General features: G+C 33.2%; 1 protein-coding gene across 3 annotated transcripts in view; it reads left to right on the forward strand.

The window, feature by feature from the left end:
* CNTN6 (contactin 6) overlaps nucleotides 1-6,829 on the forward strand; it is a 294,828-nt gene that overhangs the window by 241,763 nt on the left and 46,236 nt on the right. The window lies entirely within an intron of this gene.

Raw genomic sequence — 6,829 nt, forward strand, 5'->3', positions numbered from 1 at the left:
GATCTACATTATTTGGTAGAGTGGCCAGATTTAGATTTGTTTCCTCTGCTTCTTTGATCCTGTCTCTCTTGAGATAGCACTTTTCACTTCATCTCTATCTCTTTTGCTTTTTTTCATTTTTACTACATTGATCGTCTTATAAAGAATGATGAATTAGGTTTTCATTAGTCCATTGATCAAATCTTTGAATTTTGTCCAGACAGGGGTATCAGATGTTCTCTGTGTATAATTTCTTAAGTACAATTACTTTTTTTTTAGACAGGGTGTCACTCTGTCCGCCAGATTGAAGTGCAGTGGCACAATCCCAGCTTACTGCAACCTCTGCCTCCTGGGCTCAAGCGATTCTCCTGCCTCAGCTGCCTGGGTAGCTGGAATTACAAGCAGAAACCAACACACACTGCTAATCTTTGTATTTTCGGTAGAGATGAGTTTTCATCATGTTGGCCAGGCAGGTCTTGAACTCCTGACCTCTAGTGGGCCTGTGTGGTAGGATTACAGGTATATAGATGTGAACCACCATGGCCAACCATATAACTACTTATAATTAAAGTTATTGACATAAAATGATGGAAACGAGAATGTTTATTTTGATTTAAATCAGAAAACTTTGTAATTTACTTTTTTGTAGATTGTCATTCTATGTGGTTTGTTAAAATGAGAAAAATTTAAAAGATAGCTTATTAAATGACAGTGGATTAGCATAGATATTACATCCTAACTATAATAATCAGGTGCAAAAATCATTAAAATGCAATATTAATATTTGATCTGAAACAGATTCCAGTGGGACATTTTACCACAATATCAGTATTTGATCTAAAATAGATTCCAGTGGGACATTTTACCTAAAACTTAAATTGTGAACAGGAAGAATTTATACACACTTTTCTATGTCTTATCTAACTCATTTTAATCAAATCTATTTTACATTTTTCAAATATCAGTAAAATTAGTCAATTAAAATTTCATGGTCTACAGCATTATCTTTAGACAGAACTGGAAGCAATACTCCAGTTAATAATCTAACTATAAAAATAGCAATATTGCTCTAGTTTCAGCAATAAGAAATTATAATTGCCCAATGGCCTAATTTTTTTTTTTAATTTAAGAAATTTAGCTATTCTAATCTTCTTTGTTCTCAAACTTTGTACTAAGTTATGGTTGATACCAAACAAAAAAATCTGGAGCATTCTTCATTTTTTGTTCACACCTTGGATCTACATTTACAGATCTGTTTTTTATATGTAAGCAAATTAAAGATTGGGTAGCTATCAGATTTGTTATAGTGACAAAAACGAAGGTGAAAGTTAACCTCTATTGTATTGAAATCATTAATTTTGAACAGGTATTATATCATGCAGTGCTGGTGCTATGGTTTGGATATGGATTGTCCCCGCCAAAACTCATGTTGAAATTTTATCATCCATGTGGAAGTTTTGGAAGGTGGGACCTGTTTGGGTCTTGGGGGCAGATCCCCCCCTTAATAGATTAATGCCCTCCCTCTAAGGTGAGTAAGTTCTTGCTCTCTTGAGAATATATTAGTTCCAGCTAGAGAGTATTTTTAAAAGAGTCCGGTTTCCTCAGCCTCTCTCTCTTGCTTCCCCTCTTGCCATGTGACCTCTTTGCACATACCAGTTCCCTTTCTGCTTTCTGCCTTGAGTTGAAGCAGCCTGAGGACCTCACCAGCTGCAACTGCCCTACCGTGAACCTTCCAGCCACCAGAATCATGAGTCAAATAAACTATTTTTCTTTATAAATTACCAAGTCTCAGGTAGTCTGATATAGCAACACTAAATGGACTAAGACGCCAGGAAAAAGAGGGTAAAAACCTTCCCCATTAGTCTTTAAGTAGTTCCTTAAAATAACGCAAAATTTGATGCATATGCTGCAGATAAAGAAGCCCTCCAAGTGGATTTGATGTGATCCTTCTTTTTCTTGATGTTCTATTCATCATGACCCATCAAGTACAAGGCAATAGATATAAAATCAAGCAAATGGATAGGACATCTGTTACTTTTGTTTTCTCTTTATACTGCCTACCTTCCCTGACAGTGGGAAGATTAAAATGTTGCATGTTCAACTGCTCTAAAAAGTCTGTGCTCAACTTATCAGTTAAACTTGAAATGTTTACGTTATTAGCTTAGTTTTGTACATGTTCTATACTCTACCGCCACTATAAAATCTACTTGACTGTCAGACAAAGCTTATTCTTCTGAATTTTGATCCATTATGTGTTAGAGAAATAGTGTGGTACAAAACAAATACTGTTAATTTTTCTATTAGTCAAATGGTCATACTATATCTACATGTGTACATGCCTAATTCTAATTCTACAGACATTTTAAATGCAAATGCTATAATTTGTGATTTAATCATCTAAATAGAACACTGAACTTTGGTAATTTGGGGAAAATTTTTCTATTCAATTGTGTGAACAGTTATATTATTCTAATTAAGTGGATATTAGAGAATAAAGGCATGAGAGAAAGGGTGTTATCATTAAACTTTTTGAGGAAAAAAGGAGGAAACATACCAACACCATAAGTCAAATGTCAGAATTTGGTGACACGAAAACCAAGGAGAGTCTAGAGACAGATAACCAGAGTTTAAAGCCACATGACATACTTCTGAGTTCAGACATAGACAAGAATTTTAAGAAGACATTAGGCATGAGCAACAACTAGAGTGAGAATCAGAAAAAGTAATTGGAGTCCTGGAGGAGAGAAAATGCCAAATATTAGTGTCAGTAAGAATAAAAATTAGATTAATATCTAGCATTTAATTAACTTTCACAACAAGCACATTATCATTCCTAAAATAAAAATTAGAGCATTGCAAGTCAAAAAGATTAAGAACACAGACAAGCGGTTATGAATTCAAGGAAGATTTGTAAGCGGTGAAACTTCATGCTGAGGACTGTTTTGCTGACATTAGACTCCTTTAAAAAAGCCTGGCAAATAGTTAGCTCTCAGGCCTCTTTGTTCAAACTGCAGTGTGATAAAACAATTTCTTCTTTCCTTTTTGTTTATTCCTCATGAAGTTATAGATGTGCATACATTCTTAGGCAGGATGAGAAATCAGTTCATTAAAAACTTACCTATTGACTGCTAATGGAGTCAGGTACAGTACTAAGCATTTTGAACTATTTATGCCAATTAATCCTCATGACTCTGTGACACAGGAAATGTTAGTACTTCTATGCTATAGACAAAAAAACCCAAGGTCTTGGACCATTAATCAACTTAGCCCGGTAATACAAAAATCAAATGTTGGGATTCAGATTCGGTCGCAGTTTGACCTCAAAGCCCATGTTCTTACCCACTCTGGTAATTACACTATTATTGCGTAGGATGGCACAAGAAAAGAAGAAAAATAATCCTTAGTATTAGCATGGCCATCATTAGTACCTCACATGTTAAGATGCCTTTGGTAAAACTCTCTTCCGCAGCAAAAGAATGGATATCAAGCCTGCCTTTAAGATCCCACATAAGCTAAGAACCTTGAGAAAAATGCAGACATATGTACACACAAAAATGTTCCATCACATTTTAGAGAGTTATTGGACTCTGAAGGTCAGATTTAAAATCTCCAATATTAAGGGCCATTTTATGCAAATAAAATTATACGTATGGCTACATACACACATATGTACACACACATAGCTTAAATTGATGCTGCTTTTAGTAACTAACTATGTTATTAGTAAACTATATTTTGGAAATGAACTGAAAGGGAACTCACTAAAATAAGTGTTTTCTGGTCTAAAGAAAGACATGGTTAGAATCTGAGCCCTCCGCCATCTAGTGGGTACCTTGAATCACTTATTGCTTCTCTTTATGCCTGTTGCCTGATTTATAAAACGGGGTCCAAACAATAACTAGCCCTGAGGTTTGTCTTAAGCATTCAGTGAGCTGGCATTTAGTAGACACTTAGTAGAGGGCTTGTGCAGAGTCAGCTTCCTATGTTATTATCCTCCGTAAATTTATAACAATGAGTTTTAATAAGAAAAAGAGTACCTTTAACATGTTTATTTTCACATTCCCATTATAACATCTAACATACTGATTCAAACACAGTAGACATTTACTAAGTGTTTGCTGATTAAGAAAGAAAAAATATTTTAACATTGCTCTACTTTCAATCATGCATTTACACTGCTATTGAATTTTTGGAAGCCTTTCTATCATTTCATGGTGCTCACAAATTTCCGTACATATTTTTATGTTTCATTGTAGATTAGTAGTATAACATCAACCTTAATTCCTCATATAATAATATATATAATATATAATTATTGTATTACCTTCTCCTTTTCTCTATAACTATATGCTTTTTACTAATTATTCATGCAAATCTCTATTTTTATTATCAGAATGTTTTTCCTGTTTTTTACAGATAGCCGAGCTTATCTATACTTCAGGCTGTGTTTTTTTTTTTTTTTTTTTTTATATGTTATTAGCAACCTCGAGATGAAATATCTTTTTTGCATATTCCAAAAGAAGAATAGAAAAAAATCATTCTTTCTCTATGAATGTTACCAAAACCATCAATTAAACATTCCAGTTAATTCTTACATGTGCATTTTCCTTATCTGAAAATACCAATTGCTTGGTACAGCTTGATCTTCACTGACTGTTCCTTCTTTCTGTTTTTTAAAAATCATTTCTGCTAAGACATGTTTAGATATGCTAAAAAACTAGAAATTCTTACTTTTATAGTTTTTAATTTTTTTCTTAATAAAATTGTCACGATTAATTTTTTACTATATTTTAATATCTTATTAATTAAAGGAGAAATCTAACTGATATATTGAAATTGAAATATTTGTACTATTTGTTATGCCAAAATTCTTTAGTTTTGATTAAATAACTGGATTTCTATATCCTAGATCAATAGAGAGAATTTTTAAAGTTTATTTTAATAAATAATAAATCAATTAGGTTACCAGTTTGGTTATTTTTATAAAACATTTAAAATTTAATGTTATTATTTTGTAAATATTTTAATAAGATTATAGGTAAGATGTATTCTTATTTTGAAGTAAAGATAAATTTTTCAGATTAAAGTTTAATTAATAGTAAATAGGTCAGTACTTCTCAAACTTTATTGTACATACTAGTCACTGTATATACAACAATGCATAGGGTGTCTTGTGCAAATGCAGTTTGATTCATTAGGCCTGGGAGGAGAACACATATGAGGGAGTAAACACACTGAGTATCTTAAGGGTATCTAGTGATGACTCTGATGAAGCTTCTTGGACCACATAATTAACATGCAAAATTATTTTACTAAATGTAAGGCAAAGTACTGGTTCTGGAAAAAGCATGAGTGCTAGGATATTTAGATATAATTTCATTTTCTGCTACTTAGCTAGGTAGTCTTGGGCAGATTTTTTTTTCTTTTTTTTTTTTTGAGACGGAGTTTCGCTCTTGTTACCCAGGCTGGAGTGCAATGGCGCGATCTCGGCTCACCGCAACCTCCGCCTCCTGGGTTCAAGCAATTCTCCTGCCTCAGCCTCCCGAGTAGCTGGGACTACAGGCGTGCGCCACCATGCCCAGCTGATTTTTGTATTTTTAGTAGAGACGGGGTTTCACCATGTTGACCAGGATGGTCTCGATCTCTTGACCTCGTGATCCACCCATCTCGGCCGCCCAAAGTGCTGGGATTACAAGCGTGAGCCACCGCGCCCGGCCTGATTTTTAACTTTTCTTAGTTTACTCTCTCCTAGTATCTTAAACAGTAGTAAGCATTTAAGAAATTTTGATTGATTGATTAAGATTTCAAAAGAAATATTCAGCTCCAATGATGGCAATTTCAATTGAATGTAGCAAACACTGAAGACCTACTGAGCTTGAAACGATGGTATACTCAGGGTACCACTGTACACATGAATTATTCCTTTCTGAATGTTATGTAAAAATTATATGAAATATAAATATTGCCATTGACTTGTTGGCTGGAAAATTTGCTTGGTGGACTTTAGATATCAGCAGACGTATCATTTATGTCATGTGTTTTTCATTGGCCAATAGTCCAGGTTTCTATGTTGCTCAAAATTCATAGTTATTCCTAAATGTTAGGGGTTTTCCAAAAGCTTCTCAAATTTACCTCTTCTAATTGAAATCAGATAAAAAAATTTTATTTGGCCAGGAGTTTGCTGAATACTAGAATAGTTTTGTTACTCTGTCAATAATGGTATAATTCAATTGTTAATGTAAATTGGGATCTAGTACACTAGACATCTCAGAAATTAAATAAGACATTAAGTATCTGCTATTGGGGAATACGCTAAGATAATAACTTAAAAAAATCTGATTACATGCCATAGAACATTCTAAATTCTGATGCGGCTCCTTCTACTCAGTGATAACAGAATTTGGAATCTGTTACTAATAATAAATCCAACATCACAAACTGGCTTCATACAAATTGTAGTTGGCTGGTATTCTCTGTGTTTCAAATTGAGTAATTAATTATATTAGCTACATTTCGTGTTATACATATATTAGAAACAATGATATGTTTGCAATGGAGCAAATATCATTTTGTTATTGTTAATGAATATGGCATGAATGCAAATTGTCTTGCCTTTCTTGCCTTTACAACTGTTGTTAAAAGTTAGTATGTTGTCACTTATTTTGATACAATCTTGACTGCCTACTAATGTTTAAAAGCATTGATAACTAAATTTGTAAGATGTAAAATGTAGTAGCCTAAAATTGGACAAATGTTTTTGTTTTTACGTTTTTTTTCTGTCCCTTTATTACATTTGATGGTGAATTTTTCAGAAAACAAATCTTGTTTTTTTTTTTTTTTTTTTTTTTTT

This window comes from Cebus imitator, unplaced genomic scaffold, assembly GCF_001604975.1.
Source record: "Cebus imitator isolate Cc_AM_T3 unplaced genomic scaffold, Cebus_imitator-1.0 Scaffold371, whole genome shotgun sequence".
Classification (NCBI taxonomy): domain Eukaryota; kingdom Metazoa; phylum Chordata; class Mammalia; order Primates; family Cebidae; genus Cebus; species Cebus imitator.